This window comes from Equus asinus, chromosome 9 (assembly GCF_041296235.1).
Source record: "Equus asinus isolate D_3611 breed Donkey chromosome 9, EquAss-T2T_v2, whole genome shotgun sequence".
Classification (NCBI taxonomy): domain Eukaryota; kingdom Metazoa; phylum Chordata; class Mammalia; order Perissodactyla; family Equidae; genus Equus; species Equus asinus.
In genome coordinates, this window is record NC_091798.1 from 84,300,025 (window position 1) to 84,325,655 (window position 25,631).

Sequence of the window (25,631 nt, forward strand, 5' to 3'; positions counted from 1 at the left end):
TGATACATGTATACATTGTGAAAGGATTCCCACAATCAAGTGAATTAACACATCCATCATTTCACGTAGTTACCTTTTACTCTTTTGGTGAGAAGGCTTAAGATCTACTTTATTAGCAAATTCAACTATGCAATGCAGTGTTATTAACTAGTAGTTATAGGAGAAAACTATTACAGTAGGCACCACGCTGTACCTCAGAGTTTATCTATCTTAAAACTGAAAATCTGTACTCTTTGACCACCCTCTGCCTATTTCCCCAACCCCCCAGCTCGTGGCTACCACTGCTCTACTATCTGTTTCTATGAGTTTGATTTTTTTTTTTAAGATTCCACATATAAGTGATAGCATACAGTATTTGTCTTTCTCTGTCTGACTTATTTCACTTAACATAATTCTCTCTAGTTTCATCCATGTTGTTGCCAATGGCAAGATTCTCCTCTATTGAAAGGTTGAATAATATTCCATCGCATATATATCACATTTTCTTTATCCATTCTTCTGTCAATGGACACTTAGATTGTTTCTCTATTTTAGATATTGTGAATAATGCTGCAGTAAATGTGGGCATATAGGTATCTCTTCAAGATAGTTACTTCCTTTCTTTTGGATATACAGCCAGAAGTGAGATTGCCCGATCGTATGGTAGTTCTGTTAGTAATTTTTTAAGGATGATCTGTATACTATTTTCCAAATGTTTGTACCAATTTAGATCCCTGTTAACAATGTGCAAGGGTTCCCTTTTCTCCACATCCTCACCATATGCTTGTTATCTTTTGCCTTTTTCATAATAGATATTCTAACTTGTGTGAGGTGATATCTCATTTTGGTTTTAATTTGCATTCCCCTAATGACTAATGATGGTGAGCATCTTTGCATATACTTACTGACTATTTCTATGTGTTCTTTGGAAAAATATCTATTCAGGTTCTTTGTTCATTTTTTAATTGAGTTATTTGGTTTTTGACATTAAGTTATATGAGTTCCTTATATATTTTGAATATTAACCTTTATCAGATATATGGTTTGCAAATATTTTCTCTCATTCCCTCGGTTGTTTTTTCATTTTGTCGATGGTTTCCTTTGCTATGAAGAAGCTTTTAAGTTTGACATAGTGCCATTTGCTTATTTTTGCTTATATTACCTTTGTTTTTGGTGTCAAATCCAAAAAATATCATTTCCAAAACCAATATCAAGGAGTTTTTCCCCTATGTTTTCTTCTAGGAAATTTATGGTTTCATAATGTTACATTTAAGTCTTGCATCCATTTTGAGTTGATTTTCATGTAAGGTGTAACATAGGGGTCCAATTTCATTCTTTTGTATGTGGCAATCCAATTTTCCCAACACCATTTATTGAAGAGACCATCCTTTCCCCTTCTTGTATTCTTAGTGTCTTATAGAAAATTAGTTGATCATATATCATGGGTGTATTTCTGGACTCTCTATTTTGTCCCATTAATTTATGCATCAGATTTAATAGACAATTCCATCCAGTTTTAATTACTATAGCTTTGTAACATACTTTGAAATCAGAAAGTGTGATGCCTCCACTTTTGCTCTTGTTGCTCAAGATTTCTTTAGCTATTTGGGGTCTTTTGTGGTTCCATATGAGTTTTATGATTTTTTTCTATTTTTGTGAAAAATTCCATTGGAGTTTTGATAGGGATTCCCATTGGAATTTTGATAGAGATTGCATTGAATCTGTAGGTGACTTTGGGTACTGTGGACATTTAAAAAGTACTAATTCTTCCAATCCGTGAACACAGGATGTCTTTCCAAATTCATCCATTTGATGAATTTCTTTCATCAATGATTTATGCTTTATAGATCTTTACTTCTGCAGGACAACTTTGCCAGGTAAAGTATTCTTGGTTGGTAGTTTTCTTTTTCCTTTTAGCACTTTGAATATATCATCCAACTCTCTCTTGGTCTGTAAGGTTTCTGTTGAGAAATTTGCTCATAGCCCTATGGGGCTTCCCTTCTTGGTGAGGAATCGTTTTGCTCTTGATGTTTTTAAAATTCACTCTTGGTCTTTAATTTTAGACAGTTTTATTATGTGTCTTGCAGAAGATTTCTTTGAGCTGAATCTGTTTGATGAAAAATTCACAAGAGGGACTCAATAGCACAGTAGAGGATACAGAAGAATGGATCAGTGAGCTGGATGAAAGACCATAGGAAATCACCCAAGGTGAACAAATAAAAGAAAAAAGAATTAAAAAGATGGAGGACAGTCTAAAGGACCTCTGGGACAGCAGCAAGTGCACTAAAATCCATATCATAAATGTCCCAGAAGAGGAGGAGAGAGACAAAGGGACAGAGAATCTATTCAAAGAAATAATAGCTGAAAACTTTCCCAACCTAAGGAAGGAAACAGACATCCAGGTACAGGAAGCACAGAGAACACCAAACAAGATAAACCCAAAGATTCCCACACAAAGACACATTTAATTAAAATGTCAAGAATTAGGGGCCAGCCTGGTGGCACAGTGGTTAAGTTTGCACATTCTGCTTTGGCATCCCAGGATTTGCTGGTTCAGATACCAGGTGCGGACCTACACACAGCTTGTCAGGCCATGCTGTGGCAGGTGTCCCACATATAAACTGGAGGAAGATGGGCATGAATGTTAGCTCAGGGCCAATCTTCCTCAAAAAAAAAAGAAGTCAAGAATTAAAGGTAAAGAAAGAGAATCCTAAAAGCTGCCAGAGAAAGGCAACAAGTTAAATACAAAGGAAACCCCATAAATCTACCAGCTGATTTCTCATCAGGAACCTCATAGGTTAGAAAGGAGTGGCATGATATAGTTACAGTGCTGAAAGGAAAAAATTTGGAGCTAAGAACAGTTTACCCAGCAAGGTTATCCTTCAGAATGGAAGGAGAGATAAAGAGTCTTCCAGACAAGGAAAAACCAAAGGAGTTTATCACCAAGAAACCAGCCTTACAGGAAATGCTAAAGGGATTTATTTAAGTAGAAAATTAAAGACCACAAACAGGAATAAGAATATTATCGAAAACAAAAACACCCCAATAAAATCACTGGTAAAAGCAAATATACAATAAAGGTAGCAGATCAACCACCTATGAAGCTAATATGGAGATGAAAAGACAAAAGTACTAAAATTATCTATTTCCAAGATAAGAGGGTAATGGAAACACATGCACAAAGAAGAGGTTAAATATGATATCAAAAACATAAAATGTGGAAGGGGTGGAGTTAAAGAGTAGAGCTTTTAGCAAGAGGTCAAACTTAAGAGACCATCAACTTAACATAGACTGCTATATGTGTAGCTTATTATATATGAACCTCATGTAATCACAAACCAGAAACCCATAATAAATACACAAAAAATTAAGAGAAAGGAACCCAAACAAAATACTAAAGAAAGCCATTAAACCACAAGGGAAGAGAGCAAGAGAAGAAGAAAGCAACAGAGATCTACCAGCACACGAAGAAAAAAGTAACAAAGTGGCAATGAGTACATTCTTATCAATTGCTACTTTAAATATCAGTGGAATAAATGCTCCAACCAAAAGAAATAGGGTTGCTGATTGGATACAAAAACAAGATGCATATATACACTGCATACAAGAGACACACTTCAGATCTAAAGGCCCTCACAAACTGAAAGTGAAGGGATGGACAAAGATACTCCATGCAAATGACAGTGAAAAGAAAGCTGGAGTAGCAATACTTATATCAGAGAAAACAGGCTTTAAAACAAAAACTGTAGCAAGAGACAAAGAAGGGCACTACATAATGATAAAGAGAACAATTCAACAAGAGGATAGAATACTTCTAAATATCTATGCACCCAACATAGGAGCACCTAAATATATAAAGCAATTATTAACAGACATAAAATGAGAAATAGATAGCCTCACAGTAATAGTAGGGGACTTTAATACTCCACTTACACCAATGGCTAGATCATCCAAACAGAAGGTCAATAAGGAAACATTGGCCTTAAATGACTCATTAGATCTGATACAGTTAGTAGATATATACAGAATATTCTATCCAAAAACCACAGAATACACATTCCTTTAGAATGCACATGGAACACTCTCCAGGATAGATTACATATTAGGCCACAAAGCAAGTCTCAGCAAATTTAAGAAGATTGAAATAATGCCAAGCATCTTTTCTGATCACAACAGTATGAAACTAGAAATCAACCAGAGGAATAAAATCAGAAAAGCCATAAAAATGTGGAGATTAAACCAAACGGTACTGAATAATGATTATGTCAATGAAGATATCAAAGGAGAAAGCAAAAAATACCTGAAGACAAATGAAAATGAAAATATGACATGCTAAAATTTATTGGCTACAACAAGAGCGGTTCTCAGAAGGAGGTTTATAGCAATACAGGCCTATCTCAACAAACAAGAAAAATCTCAAATAAGCAACCTAACAGTGAACCTAAAGGAACTAGAAAAAGAAGATAACAGAAAGCCCAAAATCAGAAGAAGGAAGGAAATAATAAAAATCAGACCAGAAATGGTTCTTTGAAAAGAACCAAAATTGACAAACTTTTAGCTAGACTCACCAAGATAAAAAGAGAGAAGGTTCAAATAAATAAAATCAGAAATGAAAGAGAAGAAATTACAATGGACACCTCAGAAATACAAAAGATTATCAAAGAATACTACTAAAAGCTATATGCCAACAAATTGGATAATCTAGAAGAAATGGATAAATTCTCAGAATCATACAACCTTTCAAAACTGAATCAAAAAGAAATAGAAAATTTAAATAGGCCAATCACCAGTAATAAGATTGAAACAGTAAACAAAAACCTCCCCCCCAAAATAAGTCCAGATGGCTTCCCTGGTGAATTCTACCAAACATTCCATGAAGACTTAATAGCTATTCTTCTCAAACTCTTCCAAACAATTAAAGAGAAGGAGAGGCTTCCTAACCCATTCTATGAGGCCAACATTACCCTGATACCAAAACCAGACAAAGACAACACAAAAAAAGAAAATTACAGGCCAATATCACTGATGAACATCAATGCAAAACTCCTCAACAAAATACTAGCAAATCAAATACAACAATACATTAAGAAGATCATACACCATGATCAAGTGGGATTTATTTCAGAGATGCAGAGATAGTTCAAGATCTGCAAATCAATCAAGGTGATACACCACATTAACAAAATGGAGAATAAACATCACAGGATCATCTCAATAGATGAAGCTAATTTTCTTACATTCTGAATTTCATCCTAGGAACTCATAACCTCCTAAACAATTGTCTTTTGAATTTCTTAACGTCTTTCACAGAACAGAGAGCTTTCATTTTAATAATGTCCTACTTATCATTTTTTTTCTTGCATGGATTGTGTTTTTGGTGATATGTCTAAGAAATAACCACCAAACTCAAGCTCACCTAGATTTTCTCCTATGTTTTCTTCTAGAAGTTTTATAATTTTGTGTTTCACATTTAAGTCATCTATGATCGATTTTGAATTAAATTTTGTGGAAGACTATTCTTAATCCCTTGAATTGCCTTTGCTCATTTGTCAGAGGTCGGTTAACTCTACTCATGTGGGTCTATATCTGGGTTCTCTATTCTGTTCCATTGATCTATGTGTCTATTCTTTTGCCAGTGTCACGATATTTTCATTAACATAGCTTTATAGCGAGTCTTGAATCAGTTAGTTGAATCTTTGATTCTTCTTCTTTAGTGTAGAGCTGGCTGTTCTAGATCTTTTGTTTTTCGCATAAACTTTGGAATCAGTTTGTCAATATCTCCAAAATAGCTTGCTGTGATAGTGATGGAGATTGCCTTGACTCTGTAGACGGAATTGGGAAGAATCAACTTGTCAAAAATACCGTCTTCCGATCCATGACGACTGAATATTTCTCTGTTTATTTAGATCTTTGATTTCTTTCATGAGAGTTTAGTAGTTTTCTGCATATAAATTCTGAATATATTTTGTTAGATTTGTACTTAAGCATTTCATATATTTGGTAGTATTATGAATTATATTGTTTTCTTTTTCAGCTTAAAATGCCAAGTCTTCACTGTGGTATTTAGGAAAGCATTTGATATTTGTATATTAACCTTTTATCCTAGGGTGTTGCTATACATACTTATTAGTTCCAAGAATTTTTTTGTCAATTCTTTGGGATTTTCTACATAGCCAATCACCTTCTCTGTGAATAAGGACATTTATTTCTTCCTCTCTAATATATATCGTTTTATTTCTATTTCTTGTCTCATTGCACTAGTTGTGATTTCTAGTATGATGAGGAACAGTAGTAGTGAGAGATAACACACTTGCTCTGCTCCCGATAGGGAGAAAAGCACCCAGTAAGTGTGATTTTAGCTAAAGGTTTTTTCTAGATGTTCTTTTTCTACTTTACATTTCTATTCTTAGTTTGCTGACAGTTTTTGTCATGAATGGGTATCAGAGTTTGTCAAATGATTTTTTGGCATCGTTTGATATGATCATATGATTTTTTTTCTTTATCCTGTGATTTGGTGGATTACACTGCTTTACTTTTAAATGTTGAACCAGCCTTATTTACTTGAAATTAATCCTAATTGGTCATTGTGTATATTGCATTGTAGACATTGTCAGATTTCTTTTCGTAAAGTTTTGCTGTGGATTTTTGCGTCTATGTTGATGAGAAATATCTATCTGTAGTTTTCCCTTCCTGTTATGTCTTTATCAGTTTTGGTATTAGCATAATGCTAGTTTTAAAGAAGAAGGTAGACAGCCTTCCACCTGCTTCTATTTTCCGGAAAATATTGTGGAAAATTGATATTATTTCTTCCTCAAAAATTTGGTGAAATTCACCAGTGAATCCATCTGGGTCTGGTGATCTCCTTTGTTGAAACTTATTAAATTGAATCAATGCCTTTATTTCTAAGTTTATTCAAATTATCTATTTCTCCTTGTGAGAGTTTTGGCCATGGTATCTTTCAAGGAATTAGTCCATTTTATTTACGTTTTCAAATGTGTAGGCATATAATTTTTCATAGCATTACTTTTGAACTTTTTTATTGATATCAGTAGTCATCACCATGTAATTTCAGATATTGGTGTCTTCTCCCTTTTTGTTTTTCTAGGTTAGACTCATTAGAGATTTATCAATTTTATTGATATTTTAAAGAACCTACTTTTAGTGTTGCAGATATTGCTTATATTGCTTTCTTGTTTTCAATTTCATTGATTCCTGCTCTAATTTTTGCTGCTCTTTTCCTGCTCTAATTGTGTATGAGAATATACTTTATATGATTTCTATTGTTTTCAGTTTGTTAATGTATATTTTGTAGTCCAGAATGCCATCTATCCTGGGGAATGCTCCATGTGAGCTTAAGAAGAATGTGTACTCTGCAGTTGTTGATAAAATATTCTATAAATGTCAATTAAATCAGGTTGATTCATAGTGCTCCTTAGGTCAACTTTGTTCTTATGATTTTCTGCTTGCTTAATATATCAGTTACTGAAAAAAGGGCCTTGAAGTCTCTAATGCTAAGAGTTGTTTGTTTCACCTAGATGTTCTATCAGGTTTTCATTGTTTATTTGTCTGCTTGTTTTTGTCTTTTTTAAAATGCATTTCAATGATCTGTGTTAAGCTATATAATCATTAAAGGATAATTATCTGAGAATTGACCTCTTGTCTTTGCATAATGCTTTCCTTTATCCCTGATAATTTTCCTTTTTATGAAGTCTGCTTTGTGAGAATATGATGTAGCTACTTCAAGTCTCTTTTAATTAGTGTATCATGATATATAATTCTTTATTCCTCTAATTTTTTAACACTTTTACTGAGAGATAATTTCTATCCCTTTACTTTTAACATATCTGAGTCTTTTATTTACAATTGATTTCTTGTAAACATCATATTTTTGGGTAATTTTTTTAATCCTCTCTGGCAATCTGTCCTTTGATTAGCATATTTACACCATTCTCATTTACAGTGATTTTTGATGTAGATGGATTAATATCGATCATGTGTGTAATGACTTTCTATTTTTTGCATGTGTTCCTTGTTTGTGCCCTCTTTTTCAGAATTGGGCGTGTTATATGATTTCATTTTATTTCCTCTTTGGGCATATAAATTATACTTCTATTTCTAATTTTAGTGGATTCCTTAGAGATACACATTTTTACCTAATTCATGTAAACCTTCAAACAATACTATACTGCTTCATGTGTATTAAAGTTACCTATGGCAGAGTATTCTTAGTTCCTCTCTTCTATTCCTTTTGTCATTGCTGTGATTTATCTCATTTATCCACCTCTATAATCACCCAATACATTATCACTATTAATACTTTAAATAAACAATTAAGAGTAACAAAAATAAAATATCTTATTTTAGCTTCATTTTCTCCTCCTGCAATGTTCTTCCTTTCTTTTCTTAGTTATTAGTTTCTCATGTAATCATTTTCCTTTTCCCTAAAAAACATCTTTAAACATAACTTCAAGACAGATCTACTGTCAGTGAATTCTCTTGTTTGTCTAAAAAACAATTTCTTCCTCACGTTTGATGAATTATTTCACTGGATATTGAATTCTAGATTGCAATTTTTTTCTTCAATACTTATATTTAATCCACTCTCTTCTTACTTTTTTTCTTTTTAGAGATTGGCACTTGAGCTAACATCTGTTGCCAATTCTTTTTTGTTTTTCTTCTTCTTCTCCCCAAAGGCCCCTAGTACACAGTTGTATATTCTAACTGTAGGTCCTTCTGGCTCTGCTATGTGGGATGCCGCCTCAGCATGGCTTGATGAGCAGTGCTAGATCTGCACCCATGATCTGAACTGGCAAAACCTTGGGCTGCTGAAGCAGAGCTCTCAAACTTAACCACTCGATCATGGGGCCAGTCCCTACCTTCTTCTTACTTTTGTATTTTTTAGGAAAAGTTCACTGCAATCCTTATTTTTATTTCTTTGTAGATAACATGTTTTATTTCCCCTGGCTTCTTTCAAGATCTTTTCTTCGTCTTTGGTTTTCTGCAGTTTGAATATGATAAGCTCATGTGTAGTTTTTTTGGAATTTATCCTACTTGGTGTTATCTGAGCTTCCTGGACTTGTGGTTTGGGATCTCTCATTACTTTTGGAAAATTCTCAGCCAGTATTGCTTAAATATTTCTTCAGCTTCATTGACTCTTTATTCTATTTCTGGTATTCCAATTAAGCAAATGTTACATCTTTTGAAATTGTTCCACTCTTTTGGATATTCTGTTCTTTTTTTTTGTCATTCTTTCTTCACTTTGCATTTCAGTTTGAGAAATTTCTGCTGACATATTTTCAAGCTCACTGATTCTTCCTCACCCACATCCTGTTTACTGATGAGCCCATCCAAAATATTCTTCATTTCTGTTACAGTGTTTCTGATTTCTAGTATTTCTTCTGATTCCTTCTGGGAGATTCCATCTCTCTGCCTCTTTTACCTATCTATTCTTGCATGTTGTCTACTTTTCTATTACAGCCTTTAACATGTCAATCATAGTTATTATAAATCCCTGTTTGATATTTTCAAAATCTCTGCCATTTCTACATGTTGCTCTGATACTTTCTGTGTTACTTGCCTCTTCAGAATGTTTTTCTTGACCTTTCTCATGCCTTCTAATTTTTTTGAAAGATAAAGTGATATATCTGATAATAGGAAGTGAGGTAGGCAAGCCTTTAGTGTGAAGTTTTATGTCCATCTGTGTAATAAAGAATCTGACTCAATTTTTTCGATGTCTGACTGCTGACATCTATTATGGCCTCACTCCGCCTTTTCCCCTACGCCCTATATGTGGGCTAGCTGATAAGAAAACTTGAGTCCCCTTCTTTTTACACTGGTGGGAGATTTAAACCACTCACTCCCCTGAATGTGCCCAGGAAATCTCACTCCAGCTCTACCTCATAACCACAATGAAAACCTGTGAGCCAGACCCTTTGTCTCATTCTCTTAAATCATTTCAGATCTGCTTGAGAGGCCAGCCCTATCTTTCTTAGAAAGCCTTAATAATGTAAATGTTAAATCTTTTCATATCTGTTTGTGTTTGTGTGGTATCATCAGTCTCAACCTCATAACCAAATTTTGGGTAGGGGTCCACTCTGCCTATGCAGGGTATTCAAAACAATCATGCTAGGAATGGAACTACATGTAATGCTTACTATAGCTATAGGTAATGGAAGCTTAAAATTCTCTGAGTGTCCTTGCTTTTGTCCTTGAGCTTCACTAAGAAGCTAAGAATTCTTTTTAAATAATCTGTGTCTTGCAGCTCTTTCATCTGTAATCCCTGGCTATTATCCTGGGGTTCTATTGATGTGGTGGTAAGGCATGGGGGAGAGGAACCATTCTATAATCTTAGCCCATGTTCCTGACCTTCACAAGTGCCTCTCCTCCCAGTTGTAGTTGAGACAGGTAGACTAAGGGAAATGCCCTATCCCCAGGCAGGATAAGGCTCTGATAAACTCTTCCTCTGCCTGGCAGGCTTTTGTCATGGAGAAAGCTCTGAGCATTTTTCACAATGGTTACTTTCCCCTGCTCCCTGTCAAAGCCACTAGGAATCAATCTTCTCTCATCACTGTAAGAACCTAGTGGGATTCTTGAAGGTAAAATCTAGGAAAGTGTCAGAGTAGCCCTAAAACTGATACCAAACCTCTTAATCTCAAGTTCGTGTGCCCAATGTGCCATAAGCCAGTCACTGAGATATTGGCATTTGGAGATGAAGAAAGGTTTATTCCAGTTTGCCAAAGCAAGAAGGTGGGAGAATAGGTTCTCTCAAATCTGCTCTAACAAAAGAAGAAAGCAGGGGAGCTAAGGGGCTTGGGAGGAGGAGTTTCAGAAAATCAAAAGGGAAATCCTGTTTCTTTCACTTCTGGTAAACCCTTGGGCAATCAGACTTCTGGGCATCAACTGCAGCTGGGGGCTGGTTATCCAGTGATATAACTTCCTTGAAGGCATTCCTTTTCTGCTGCAAAATAAGCTCATAAATCCTTGTGACCCTTGAGTCATCCCTCAGGTTAAACAAGAAAACAGCTAATTAATAAGATTAACTGCTTTCCATCTGTGTCTGTGTTGGGAACAAGGTTGAAGGGTGATAATGTTTTTATTGAATATTTTCAGTAACCCTCAAGTACCCAGCTTCAAGACTTCAGGATTTCCCACTTTCATGCTAGTCTACACTCAGTCTTCAGCAATTCATCAAAATTAGCAATTCAGTGTGCCTACCAAATTATGGCTCTAATAGCTCCAAGTTCAAGTTGCACTTCTCTGGATTCACCTGTTTCTCCCTATGTTTCAAGGTAGTGGTTTGCCCTTTGAACTCAGTTTTCTTACAGGGCCAAGAAAAGTAATTCATTTTCAATTTCTTCAGCTTTTTTCTTGTTGTCAGAATGAGAATAACAACTTTCAAGATCTTTGCATTCAGATTGAAAATGGAATTCCTCCCAAGACACGTTTTATGAGTTACTTTAAAATATAAAAGACTTCTACTTTACCTATATTGATCCTACATCATCTAGTTCTCTGACCCCTACATACTGAAACTTAATGAATATTTTTGACTGACAGTGAATATTCTCTATTCTGAAAATCTTAAGACATGCCGAATGTGAGCTAATGTCAGAGACTCATTTTCTCTAGATATCCTGAACTATCTAAAAGTTAGTGTGCCCAAACCATGACATCACTGTCTACCTGCAAACACAGAAATGAGTTTAAGAGGCAAAGTGTTTATTTGGGTCAGTGAATTGCAATTTGAGGTGCATAGATTCATGTAGAAAACCAAACAGTGTCCTGTTGGGGAGTAAAAGTCAGGAGCTTTTAATGCACCAGAGGGCAGATTGTATTACAAAGACTTTTGATTTGACTTGGAGGCAGAGAGCCAGTCTTGGCTAAATCAATCAATAGTGTTGATTGACTATTGATTTTACCTTGAGAAAGTCCACAACCATCAGTCTTTGTGACCAGGATGTTCGTTCTCTTGCTGACTTCTCAAATAAGTGCTTTAAAACAATTGCTATTTTGGCCCATTCCAAAGGTTTGGCCCAGTCCAAGGTTCAAGACGGCAAGGAAGTTTCTCTAGAAAGGCAGCTCCGACTCCATTTTAAAATGGCTCCATTATAGTCAATTTTGACATCATTGATGAAGTGCTTCACAATTTGTGCTTTTAAAAACATAATTTTCTGGCCTCACTTTCTTCAGTCACTTTGACTATCAAGTTGTCCTCTCACAGAACAATTCCTCCTTTCCTACGTTTGCAGTGAACTTCATAGATTTGAAATTTCGCACAGTGCTGCTCCCTCTATCAGAAATGTGTCTCCTCTCTATCTGACCAGTTCTTATAATCTTCCAAACACAGCTCAGATTTCAACCTTTCTAAAAAATATTTCTCAATTTATCTCAGCAATGGTTAATCTCTATGAAACTCCATTGAACGTTTACCTTTCTTTTGTATGATATTTCTATATTTCACATTTATTATTTGTTTACATTTTGCTCCTCTACTAGACATGAATAAATAAATTGTCCATCCTTGTGTCATTAGAACTTCGCTCACACTATGAATTCAATAAATGTTTGTCAAATGATTAATGTCTTGAATTTAAACCAGCCTTTTTCACTCTTTTTATAATGCATACAAATCTTACTGAGTTAAACCAAATATATCTTTTAAATCTTCCTTGTACTCTTGGTTATTCTTTTCTAAAAATTTTTTTCCACACTGTGAAAAGACTTTTAAGAGGTCAGGATATACAAACTAGATCAAATATAAACTATATTAAAATATAACAAGGATTTTTATTGTTTCTGGAAAGTGAGTCTAAATCCAATTTATCAGCAGTAAATGTAAGCTGTTTATTGGCCCTTCTGTGACCTCATATAAAGATATGGAATGCAAAAGTCTCTTATAAATTAACATTGGTTCACTGGGGCATTCCCTTTAGAATCCAAATGGTGTCAGTAATGTTCCTCTATTATTGAGTATTTTGTCCTTTATTATAATCATTAACCACTTTACATTTTAATTGCATTACATGAAATGTTAATAAGAAGTGATTCAGAAGAATTTGTGACCTTTTGAGACCTTCTTGGCTGTTTAGAACATTAGCTGGGATTCTCAGAGCAAATGTGTACAAAGGAAAATTCACCAGATATGATAGGCAAATGAAGGAAGTGATGAATTGAGATTTTAAATGATGTTATAGGATTATCAAATGTATATTTACCAGAAGTGGAGAGAATCATTTATCTTTAATTCTTCCATAATTAAATGCATACGTCCCATATTTTTCCACATTTTACTTATTTTGTTGACTGTCATCATATAAATGCTGACAATAGTTTTTATCTTTTCTCTCATTCATTCATTCATTCATTTACTTTAACGCACAAAGCTATGCCCTACATACCAGGAATAGAGAACAGTTTAACAGAGAAAATCTACCCATTTTATATAAAATGACCAATGATTGCAACTACTGGCAGTGCTCACCAACATTTTTAGCTCAGCTAACCAGAAGAATGACTGTTTGAATATGGTGTTTTTCATCCTCCTTGACCACCTCCCTCCAGTGTGTCCATATCATATATGAGCATATCATCCTAGCAATGGATGTTGTGTCCCCCTCCCATTCTTCTCCAGTTTTGCTGCTAAAAATACATGGAAACAGAGTACACGGCAACCACCTTTCTTTTCCTAATAAAGTATCATTTGCATCATGAGGTTTCCATTGGGGAGGGGTGCACAGGATAAGTTCTTAACACATACAAACACACACACACACATACACACACATATAAACAAAGTCTAAGGGACTATTCTCTATGCCCTAGGGAATACTGACTAAGTGCTCTCCTTGCCTCACCTGGATATTAGTTTTAATGATGTTGCCACTCTTAAAATGCTTCAGGGATCATTATGAGGTTATGACCTTTATCTGAGCAAAGGTTTCAATTTGTGGCCCTTTTGTGATCTGTAGTCACTCATGGTCATCCTGACATTTTCCCAAAGGCCAAGGCTCTCACTTGCTGATTTTTACACCTGAGGACCATTTGTCTTCTGCTGTCATTTCCTAGCTGCTGATGTCAATGTTAACATTGCTGCAAAGAGACATTGCCTCAAGAAAACACACAAATCATTTCTGGTTAAAAGGAGACTATGTCTTTGCTAAAACTGCCTCTGCATCACTTGTCTATGAGAATTGCTGGCAAGATTATTTTTCATTTGTACTCCTGGGAAAATAATTCTTCTACATCCTGAACGTCCTTTGAAGTTAGTAGTAAACATAAATAGAGTGCCAAAAGAAATTATGTTCTAATCTTTTCTAATGTATTTAACAGTATATACTGATACAGCTCTAGTAAAAAGATTTTATAGGAAGGTGAACGGTACAAAAATACATTCTGAAATGCTGAGTGAGAAATAGATCAACCAGCTCTTTGACTGTACTTTATTTATATGTACATATATAAAAATAACTTTTATAATGTCATAATTAAGCATTTTTTAAAACTGGATTTTTTTATTTATGTCTCTTGATAAATAAGTCAGTAAGATGACATCTATTTAGTTTATTAACAGATAGTATTTCTACTTCTGAATGTGATTTCCTTCTCTTCTTTTAATAAGAATACTGTGAAAGTTACAACTCCTACTCTTTTTTATTCTTTACCTTGATATACTAAAAATGAGTTTATCACAAGGGAAGGTGTTTCTGGCACATTCTTCCTAGAATTGATGAATACATTTGTAGACCCAGGAAAAGGAATCAATAGAGAAGGAGAAATTTAAAATGAAGTTAAAGAAGGACAATTGATGAAGAAAGCTCATGTCAAGTTGGCAGAAGTCTCAAGTGTGAACATAGCTAGAAAGGTAAGTTTTATTAAGCAAGAACACTTGATACTCTGGGACAAATATGAAATAACAGAGACAAGGGACAACAGAAATTTGGCAAATAAGACACTATAGTCAAGGAAGTTAATGTTTTTCTCTAATTTCTCAGTAAATTAGAAATGAAGAAATCTACTGTGATTGAGATAATCTATGGGGTTAAGTTTGTGGACTTGAGTTTATTAATTTTGATGAATCTGTGTAATGAAATTCATGTGAAGAAAGTGATAACTGAGCAAGGGTCAACTTACAGTTTACCTGTGAAATTTTGTTGAAGACAGATAATGGGGCTATAAACCTTACACCAAAGATCATGCAAGTCTGCAAGTGGGAATGAAGAAATAAGACATTGATGGCTACCCAGGCCAAGGACTAGTGAAGTGGGGAAGACTTCACTGAGGGAGTGAAGCAATCATTAACTTTAGTAATTAATATATTATAAATATCATATTTGTTACAATTTAAATAACCATGATATTTCCAAGAGAAGTTCTCATGAGGTTTTATTAAATTTATCTACCTGGTTATTCCTTTAAAATCAAATTAAATTATGAACTAGAGCATGTGTATTGTATTCATGATCAATCAAATAAATTGTTCTCTCTTAAGTATTTTTTGTTTTCATGTCCAGTTTGTTTGCTACCTCTATCTTCAATATTCTATATATACCAATACTTAACACTTTATCCATACTATTTTTCCAAAATTGTATATATTTTAATCATAACAATATTTGTATATGAATTAAAAGTTTCATTCTTCTAGTGATAGTGAGGCAAATGACATGCTTTGAATGATCTTCTCATTTCAAAATAACTAGGGGCTGGCCCCATGGCTGAGTGGTTGAGTTTGCGCGCTCTGCTGCAGGCTGCCCAGTGTTTCGTTGGTTCAAATCCTGGGCGCAGACATGGCACTGCTCATCAAACCACGCTGAGGCAGCGTCCCACATGCCACAACTAGAAGGACCCACAACGAAGAATATACAACTATGTACCAGGGGGCTTTGGGGAGAAAAAGGAAAAAAATAAAATCTTTAAAAACAAAAAAAAGAGCCAAAGGAGTTTGTCTTGCTAGGTTTAAAAAAAAACAAACAAACTAGATTCTGGATCAAATCAATTTTTAATATATTGCTGGACTCAAAGAGAATAAGAAAAAATATCCCAAACACACCCCCAGAACTCCTTCCAAAAAAAGTTATTGGAGAAAAGAAGAGAAAGCAATAAGCAAAATGCAGACACTAGAGACATCTAGTCACGAACGGTGACACCAGTGTTGACGTTAATGAGGCAACTAAACCTTAGACCATCTGCAATTGCAGGAAATGGACAGGAGTATGCATTACTAGGCTAAGAACTCTCAAGGAGGTATAGACAGTCCTAGGTGGATAGTATATTCTAACCAACAGGAGAAAAGTATACCATCAATTCAGGAAATGAATTACAAATTAAAAATACATTTCTAAATATCTCAAGAGTAAAAGAAGAAATTATAATACCAATTTAAAAAATACAAAAAAAGAAAAGTTTAATACTACTGAATCTTGTGGAATGCAGTGAATTTGGTATATAAAAGGAAATTCGTAACTTTAAATGCTTAAATTAGAAAAGAAATAATAATTACACAAGAAAATTTAAAAGCTTAAAATTAATGAACTATATGCAACTCAAAAGTTAAAAATAAGAAGGAAATAACAGAAGCAAAATTACAAAATAAAAAAGAATTACAAAGAAACCAGACACATAATAAAGAAAATCAAACAATCCAAATTTGAAAAGAAACAAATGTTTAGTGAGGTGGAAGAGAGAGAGCACATGAGGGAGACAGAGCTGGAGACAGAGACACAGAGAGAGAACACAAATGAACCTCATGGAAATAAAAGAGAGAGAGAGAGACTCCAATGATTGATTTTTACACTAATGCATGTTAAAATATAGATGTGGAAAATTGCTAGGAAACAGTACTTACAAAAACTCTCTCACAAAGAAAGAGAAAGCTGAATTAAAGAAATTGAAACAGTAGTTTTTGAGTGTGTCAGCCACTGTTTAAGAACAGATATTTCAGTTATGTAAAGAAGTCTTTCAGACAATAGGTAAATGAAAAACTGCCTGCTCCCACTGTTTTTTTTGAGGACAGTCTAACCTTAATACCAGAACTATACAATGACGGTTTGAGAAGGCTAATCTCACTCACTCGTAAACGTAGATGAAAATCTCTGTACCAAACACACCAGATAGGATTTTAAAAAACCATACTGCTCTATTACATCAAGGCCAGAGTACGTTTATCCTGAAATGTAGGGAGGTTCTGTCATTAGAAAATGTATGACTGGTATTCACCACAGTAAGATTTAAGATTTATATAGAGAGATAAAATTTTATTTGATGATAAAATGTTTCTGGTAAAATTCAAAACACATTCATAATTTGTGGGAAAAAAGTTAATCTAGGAATAGATTGAAGGGAAATATCTAAACCTGGTAATGAGTTTTCCAAGAAATTTACAGCATAGCGTGCTGTTATTGGAGAAGCGTTGGTAGCACTCCCTTCAAAATCAAGAAAAAAACAAGGATGTCTGTTATCACCATTTTTATTCATCATTGTCTGGCTCTCTGAACAAGGAAGATAGAAAGGAGGAAAAAGCCAAATAAAGGCTAAAGATTGAAAGGAAAAACAAAAATGCTTTTATTCAAAAATGACAATTTTCCATGTAGAAAATCTGTCAGAAAGTCCACATACAGATTATTAGAAATAATGGAAGTTTAACAAATTGTCTGGATATAAACTCAATAGGCAAAAATCTATTTTAAATTTATATAGCATCAACAGCAGAGAATGCAAGTGTTTTAAAAAGACAATATTTTTATGGCCATAATGACTATTAGGTACTAGAACAAAATGTGACGATATCTTCAAGAGTTACAGTGAATTATAAATTTTATTGAAAAATTAACCACAAGATATCCCATCTTCATTTGTAAAAGATTCAATATTATAAAAACATAAAATTTGACAAATAAATCAATGCAGTAAGTCCAATGCAATCTAAATCAAAATCAAATAGTGTTTTGTCTATAATTTGATAAGCTGACAGTAAAATTCATATTGAAAAGTAATTAAAGCAGCAAGAATAGGAAAATCCTTCTAAAAAAGTGTAGGGTGGGTAACTTGTCCTACTGCTCATTCATACTTAATCACAGTGTTTAGCTAAGGTTCAGGGGGGTGACGTTTGCCCTGGTCACAGACGATAAATGATGCATTATATATAGAGGATTTAAAAGCAAAAATAAAACAAACTAAAACTATGTCTGTTCTTACATTAGTAACATGATTGGCAATTCTAAACTATATCAGTGATAACATTCTCCTCCTTGTGGAGGCCAATCCCTCCCTGTAGTATCTTACTTCTTAATTATAAAGTTGAAATATTTAATTTAACACTGTATTGGTGAAGATAAAAAAAAACAATTGCCCAGTGAAATGGAAAGAGTCCCCAGACGCAGATCCATGCATATATTGATACATCAGAGTGGCAGCATTACAGAACACTGCATAGATGGTAGCATGATGGATCCATTTGTGTGCCTGAAGGATGTGAATGGCACAGTTGAAAATTTTAATTGAGATAAGTATAATGAAGGGAATATTTCCAGAGTTGTGATCAGGACTAAAGGAACAAAAAGGTGATTAAGAAGCTTGTAGGTGCCAGCAACAGGCCTGACAAGCAAGAGAAGAGAAGCATTACCTGAGCCTCTCCTAGTCATGGGAGACGAGCTATCCTTCAGGAGTAGTGGTCACCGAGAGAAAAAAAGATCACAACCGAAATGACAGAGAGGAAGGGGAGGGAGAGAAATCAATACCACGCCTTCTCTCTCCTCTCGCTCTTTGACGTCCTGCCTGTTGTAGGCGTTGTTCAAATCTAAGCAGAAGCCAGAGGGCAAGGTTGCTTAGGCAATGCAGTCCACAGCGGTCAGCTTTCCAAGGCAGAGAACAAAGAAGGGCTGAGGAATAATCTAGCGAGACAAATGGAAAATAACTAGCACATTCAAAGCTTTTATCACTCAACTTCCAATCTTATGCTTTGCTCGGATCAGTTGTCAGCAAAGATTTTCTCTAAAGACAGTCACTGTTTTCGCTGGCCGTCCGTCTCTGTCACAACTATTTAACTCTGCTGTTGCAGAATGAAAGCAGCCATTCAGCCATACTCACTTCTAAAACCTAAATTACAATACTATCTATCATCATTGTTTGTTATGTAAGGTAGCAGCAGCAGTAAAGGGATAGAGGAGGAAAAACAATTATTAAAAGTAAAAACCAGGGGCTGACCTGGTGGTGTAGCGGGTGGGTTCCAATGCTCCACTTTAGCGACCCAGGGTTCACGAGTTTGGATCCCAGGGGCCAACTTATCACTGCTTGTCAAGCCACGCTTGGCAGGCGTCCCATATATAAAGTAGAGGAAGATGGGCACGGATGTTAGCTCAGGGCCAGTCTTCCTCAGCAAAAAGAGGAGGATGTGTGGTAGACGTTAGCTCAGGGCTAATCTTCCTTAAAAAAACAAAACAAAACACTAAAAACCAGTCATGAGACCTAATTAATAAGTATACTTTTATGTCACTCTATGGCAGTATTTCCTACTGTTATCTACAGCCTAAGGAATGACAATGCCTTAAGTATGACAAAGATTTTCAAAAAATTTTAAATATTTTGGGCTTCTCATCGATACACTTCATAATGCTTTAATGGAGAGAGTGTCCTAGAACACTCCTACCTGAGCAGGCACAGTGGATTTACTTAATATGTAGGATTCCTGATTCTTAGGTCTCCTTCCTCTACAAGATGACTAGGGAGCTCACTGATTTAAAGGGAGTGCTTCTCAAATTTTAATATGTATGCAAATCTCTTGAATATCTTCTTAAAATGCAGGGTCTCACTCAGTAGATATAGCATGAGATTCTGCAAGGCTAAAGCTCCCTGAACATGCTCCCAGATGGTTCTCTGACCAAACTTTGAGTCAAAAAGATGCGGGCTACTAAGTCCAGGCTTTATAAAATTAGCCTGTCGAGCAGACTGTTAACAGCACTCCCAGCACATTGCATCCCTAATCCCTAGAGGAGCCAGCCCATAGCGTTAGATTTGACCCAATCCAATCTTATGCTTTATATTCAGTGGTTGAATTCTCTTACAATCCATTATCACTGTTATCTCTAAGAATTTTGCCTATGTACATAGGAAATACCCTACAACTCCTATAACTTATCTTCTCCCTGGAAAGCTCCAGCACTTCTCCTTCTGAGGTATGCTGGCATCTAAATTTCAATATGGGTTTAAAATGAATGAGGAATAGGGAGAGAATAAATTTCCCTTTTGAGGCATTGTTAACCCAGGGAAGGTCATTGAAGGTGTTTGTTTGTTTATTTCAATGCAAGAAAAATCTGGTCTCTTATAAGGGGAAGTGGTGGGTTTTTCTTCCAATGGGCAGCAGATTTCAAGGGAAATTGGGATATCAAAGATCACAGCTTCGTCTGAGTTTGTCCCAATGTTCCCACCCCAAGTCTCAAAGCCCATTTCTATATAAACAGCCTACTTACCTTAGCATTTAATCCTTTACGATTGCACACCTAAATGATTTAGCATCTCTGCTATCAACCACCGGACTCTGGAGCTGATCTTCAGGTTTATCTGCCCTGACACTTCAGGGGCTTTCTTTAAATCTCCTCAAAAATTTTCTGATTCTTTACTTGAGTCTTGATTTGGAAATTCAAGGCTTTCAGTTCTTTTTTTGTTTTCTTTAGGTATGATCCTAAGGGCAGTCAGAAGCAGACAAGAAGTCCATCCCAAAAGTCTTTGTCTTCATCAATTGTCACCATTCGTTTGTCACCATAGTAACTAAGTGCCATAAGCACTTAATCCTTCAAAGCTTTTCTTTCTACCTGTGTCGCATCACATGGTACAACCCGTAATAATTTGAGTGATTTTCATTCCACTGTAACCTACTGATTACTAGCATCATATTTCCTAGAAAAAGGAGGCTTACCAAGAACTCATCAAATATCTAAACCATCGAATCTCAAAATCTTATGTTCTACCTGAAACAACTTCCCTTCAGTACTACACTGCATGCCTATCTCAAGTTGGACTCTAGTGTGACCTCAGTTCACACATATTGAGCCAAACCATTTGATTTCAATATTAATCTAGGTGCTGTAAATGAATCATTTTATGATACTAGCCATCTGCCATATCTCAATAACCTAAGTTGTTTTACATCCTTTAATAATTACTCTAATTTGGATAATCTTTCCAAAATACAGAAATTATCTAGAATATAGAAAAGAATTTTGACACAAAAATGTTAAATTAGTAAGGATTTATAAAATAAAATAAACAATAAAAGTGATATTTAAAGGTATGTAGTAAATAGCCATTTTTTTAATCTTATTGGATTTACTTTAAAAAGTTGGATAAGAAACTTACATATGATTACATGGGAACCACAAGAATGAAGAAACCATTTACTTATAATAATATGAAATAATAAACATAAAATTAACTTTGGCTTGTGGAAATACAGATGCTGTTCTATTTTCTTTCCTGTTGTTCACTGTTAGTCTGAAGAGAATAATCTACAAGTGCCTTGGAGCACTCTGGTTAAATTTAATTGCTTCTTCTTTGATTAACCTTGGTCTAAAATTTTTTCTTTTCTCAGAGTTCTAAGGTTATAGAATTGCTGTTGAGTTCTTTCTAAATCTTGCAAAAGTGTTAAATCCTGAAGTACTGTTTCCTAAGTCCATACAAGTTCCAATTCATCTTAATAATCCATGAAGCTGCAAATGCGGCAGACAATTATGTTTCTCTCAAGATAACAAAGCCCATAGGTCATTCTGTTTAGGTGGGAATTGAAACAACTGTACTACATTATTGGTAGCCAAAACAATTAGCGAAATAATTCTGCACTGTCTGCATTGTTTCTTGTCTTCCAACTCATGTTTGCCTTGTTTTGGGATAATTAATGTTAAAATAAATATACTTTTACAGCTCTCCTAGCTAGTAATGGATTTTTACCATGATGGGCTGAGCAGGACATTTTAGAGAAATCCAAGCATTGAAGATAACATTTACTGTTACTTCCTTGATGGAATCAAATAGTGCAAAGCTGGGTGAATAGCTAATGCAATTATCTTGTCACTAAAGCTGACTCCTCCAAACAACATTAGATAAAGTCATCTGAGGTTGAACACATTATGTAGCTGCTGTTCCAAGGATGAACATCACTGCAGGCAGTGAGTGCCAGAAGAGCTTTTGAATTCCGTGTAAATACAAAAGTAATGTAGGCTGAGCCTATCGGAAGTGAGAAATTGGTGGAAAAATAACTCATGTCTTTCGTTGAATGGCAATTCATTTTTGCTATGCTTTATTATTAGCACCATATGGAAGAAACAGAACATTTTACTTTCAAATATGTGTTAATATATTCTAACAAGAAAAAAAGATTTAGAGTAAAATATTGACTCATGCATATTTCTTAGAATTTTACTAGAGTAGTGTTCCTCATGTCTATATTAATATGGAAAACTGAAATTAATTGATGTATGCATAAATATTGAAGCCTTTAAATTCTCAATAAGCTAGACATCCAGGGTTGCCTTGCAGCAGATAGTGTGCTTCAAAACCGTGAGCTTTCTCCCCTGGACACCTCAAACACACATCCTGCAAAGGCTGGCAGCCTCAGCTTCTGATGGGAGAAAATAGTTGGCCCTCTTCTCTGTACTGTGACTAGATTTAAGCCAGTAGTCATTCATACTTTACCTTATCAGTAATAAGTAATATCTAAACCATGGCTCAAGTTAATATGATATTTCGAAGACCTCTCCGACTACAGGTTAGAATTAATTGTTCCTTAGCTATGTTTTCACAGAGTCCAAAGTACTCAGGCAGCAGCCATAGCTTGGAATTAAATAGAATCATTGCAGCTTTCATTGTCAAGAGTACTCCTTTTTGGGAATCGGGAACATCTAATACTGCAGGGCCTGGAGTTGCAGGAACGGAAAGCACAAAGTCCCCAAGTTGGGAGGATAAGTGGAGCCATTTCTGCTTTGAACCTTTGAATCCTAGACTCATATATTCCTTTCTGTTGGGAAAACAGTAACATATGGATGTCTCTGATTTAGTTTGTATACTGAAACCTGAGGAATATCACCCCACCTTTGCAAAATATTGATTCAGTGCTTGACGCTTCTGTAGTATCTGGAGAGGGCCATCCCAGGGCTCTATCAGGCCAGCTTATTCCATTTGGCACAGTATATGATATGACCAATGGATTCTATGGTTATGGGCCTCTCCTTTACCTCCTTCAAGGGCCAGTAGACCCTTGTTTGTATGCTATGTTATATGAGATTTCACAAATGTGAATCAGGTACTCGGTAAACCCCCAGACAGTGTTGCTAATTGGAGCTCTATGGGCAAGAAAAACAAACGCAAGCCTGGAATAAATGTTCATTCTTGACGGGGAAAAAATAATTGGTACTTTCAGGACATAAGGAGCCTGATGTAGTCGGTCAACTTGCCAGCAAGTGCTCAAGTGCACTACACAAGTAATAATGTCATACAGGTATCTCAGCATTGGTGTCTGTTACAGGCATATTGGACACTCAGGAGTAGTCTTCCATGCTGTTGAGGCTAATCATAACCTCCATCTCTGCCACCGTGGACATTTAATATGTGTGTCCATAATGACATCATTAGCATGCCCACTGAACAATGCTGGCTGATATAAACTAGCCAAGTAGTGTATTTGTTTGTTCGTTTTTTGGTCAACTCAATGATTTAGTGGCCATGATGAATGTCATCTGTTGGGTGTTAACACATGATTCAAAAACCTTCACACTTTGTGTCCACTCCCATATATCCATCCTCATGCTTTCTACTCAAGATCTCCTTATCTCCACTCTTTCAAATGTTTGTCTTTCAGTTGCCTAGGACTGTTGCCACACAGTCCACAAGCCTGTGAGTCCAAATATATTCTAAACCTGGACCACTTCTCCTTCCACACAAAGTGAGTGAAAATGTGCACTTTCCAAAGCTACACCTATTGAGAAGATTTTTCTCCACCACTTCTTTCAAAGCCGTCACTGAGTATCCTCTAATCCAGCCACTATCCACTTTTGGCTTGCATGTACATACTGAGCCAACTCATCTGTAAATCAAGCTTGGGCTGTATCTGTTTCCCCCATTAGATCGTATGGCATGTCCCTTATGTCTGAAGGTATGAGCTGAGGGAGGGGCACTGGTCCAACTGTGATGGTTTCTTGAACATCTGGGCTGCCTGCTAATATAGCTTACATGTGCCCTCTGGTCTAGGTTGAGCTCAATTCTAGATATATCATTTCTAACTTACAGAGGAATGCTGCTAGGCCCAATCGAATTTATGAATTTGTGTGTCCATCAGGATGCCGTTCGTGGTTACTTGATGCCTTACGGTCAAGTGTTTAATTTTAACAAGACGCAGTAACATACCCTGGGCTTTTCTCAAGGAACATGCGATTATCTGCTTAGATGGAAAGGACTTGTTCCTGAAATCCATGGTCCCATGCTATGATTTGTCAACTGGTGTTTGCTGTAACTCACATGGCATTGGTTTCCACCACTGACTCCTCCATCACAATAGGCTTGATAGTTCTTACAGCCCAAGTGTCAAGATTTGGGACACTGAGCCTGGTACAGTGTCGTTTCCTTCTTCAGGCCCTACTCAATAGGGGCAGCCTTTTGTATTACCCACTGTATGTATCAGGACAGTAATTCTAACAGTTTTTTGTTTTGCCTCCAGAATCTGAAGAGATCCAAAGGCTGTTGTACTTCCTTAGTTGTAGAAGAGGATGCAAGAAGAGGCAAATTGTCTTTTACTTTGAAGGGGATGTCCTGGGTTGCCGTGACTAATGGGCCATTAAAACCTTTATGGAAGTGGATAATCCTTGAATTTTTGTAGGATTTATTTCTGACTTTCTGGAGTGTATATATCATACCAAAGGCTCCAGCATGTAAGACTCCTCCTGATTATCCTACTTAGTCAGCATGGTGTCAATGAGGTAATAAATCAAAGTGATATTGTTTTGGATGTCCAGTTGGTCCAGATATCTTTGAACTATGTCAAGAAAGAGTTTGGGTGCCTTATCAAAGCCCTGAGGCAAAACTAAATGTAAACTTTTTCTGATTCATTTTCCTGATTGTGAAAGAAAAGTACACACGCACCAAAACAATGATTATATCATGTTTCAGGAGATGCATTAATCTCCAGCAACAATAGCACACCTGGCCTGCAAGATGTTCTATGCTACCGTTTGGTTGAGATTGTGGTAGTCTACAACTGTTCTGTGATCTCCACCTGCTTTCTGCAAGGATCATACTGGTATATTAAACAAAGATATGATAGGGACCACCACTGCTGCATCCTTTAGATCTTTAAAGGTGCCCCTAATCTCTACCATCTTCCCAAGATGTGATATTAACTTTTATTTATTATCTTGTCTCTGTTGGGGGAGCAGTCATAGAGACTTCCATTTGGCCTTCCACACCATGACAGCTCATCACACAGGCCATGATCCAAAGTGGGGGTTACCTCAACTACGATGTATCTCAATCCAAATTATACATTTGTGGGCTGAGGAACGACATCAGGGGGGTGTGGGGACCCAATGTAATAACAATTAGCTGGACTTTGGCAAGGATTTCACATTTTACCTGGCCTCCAATCTAAGGGAATCCATAATGACAGTTCAGTTCTT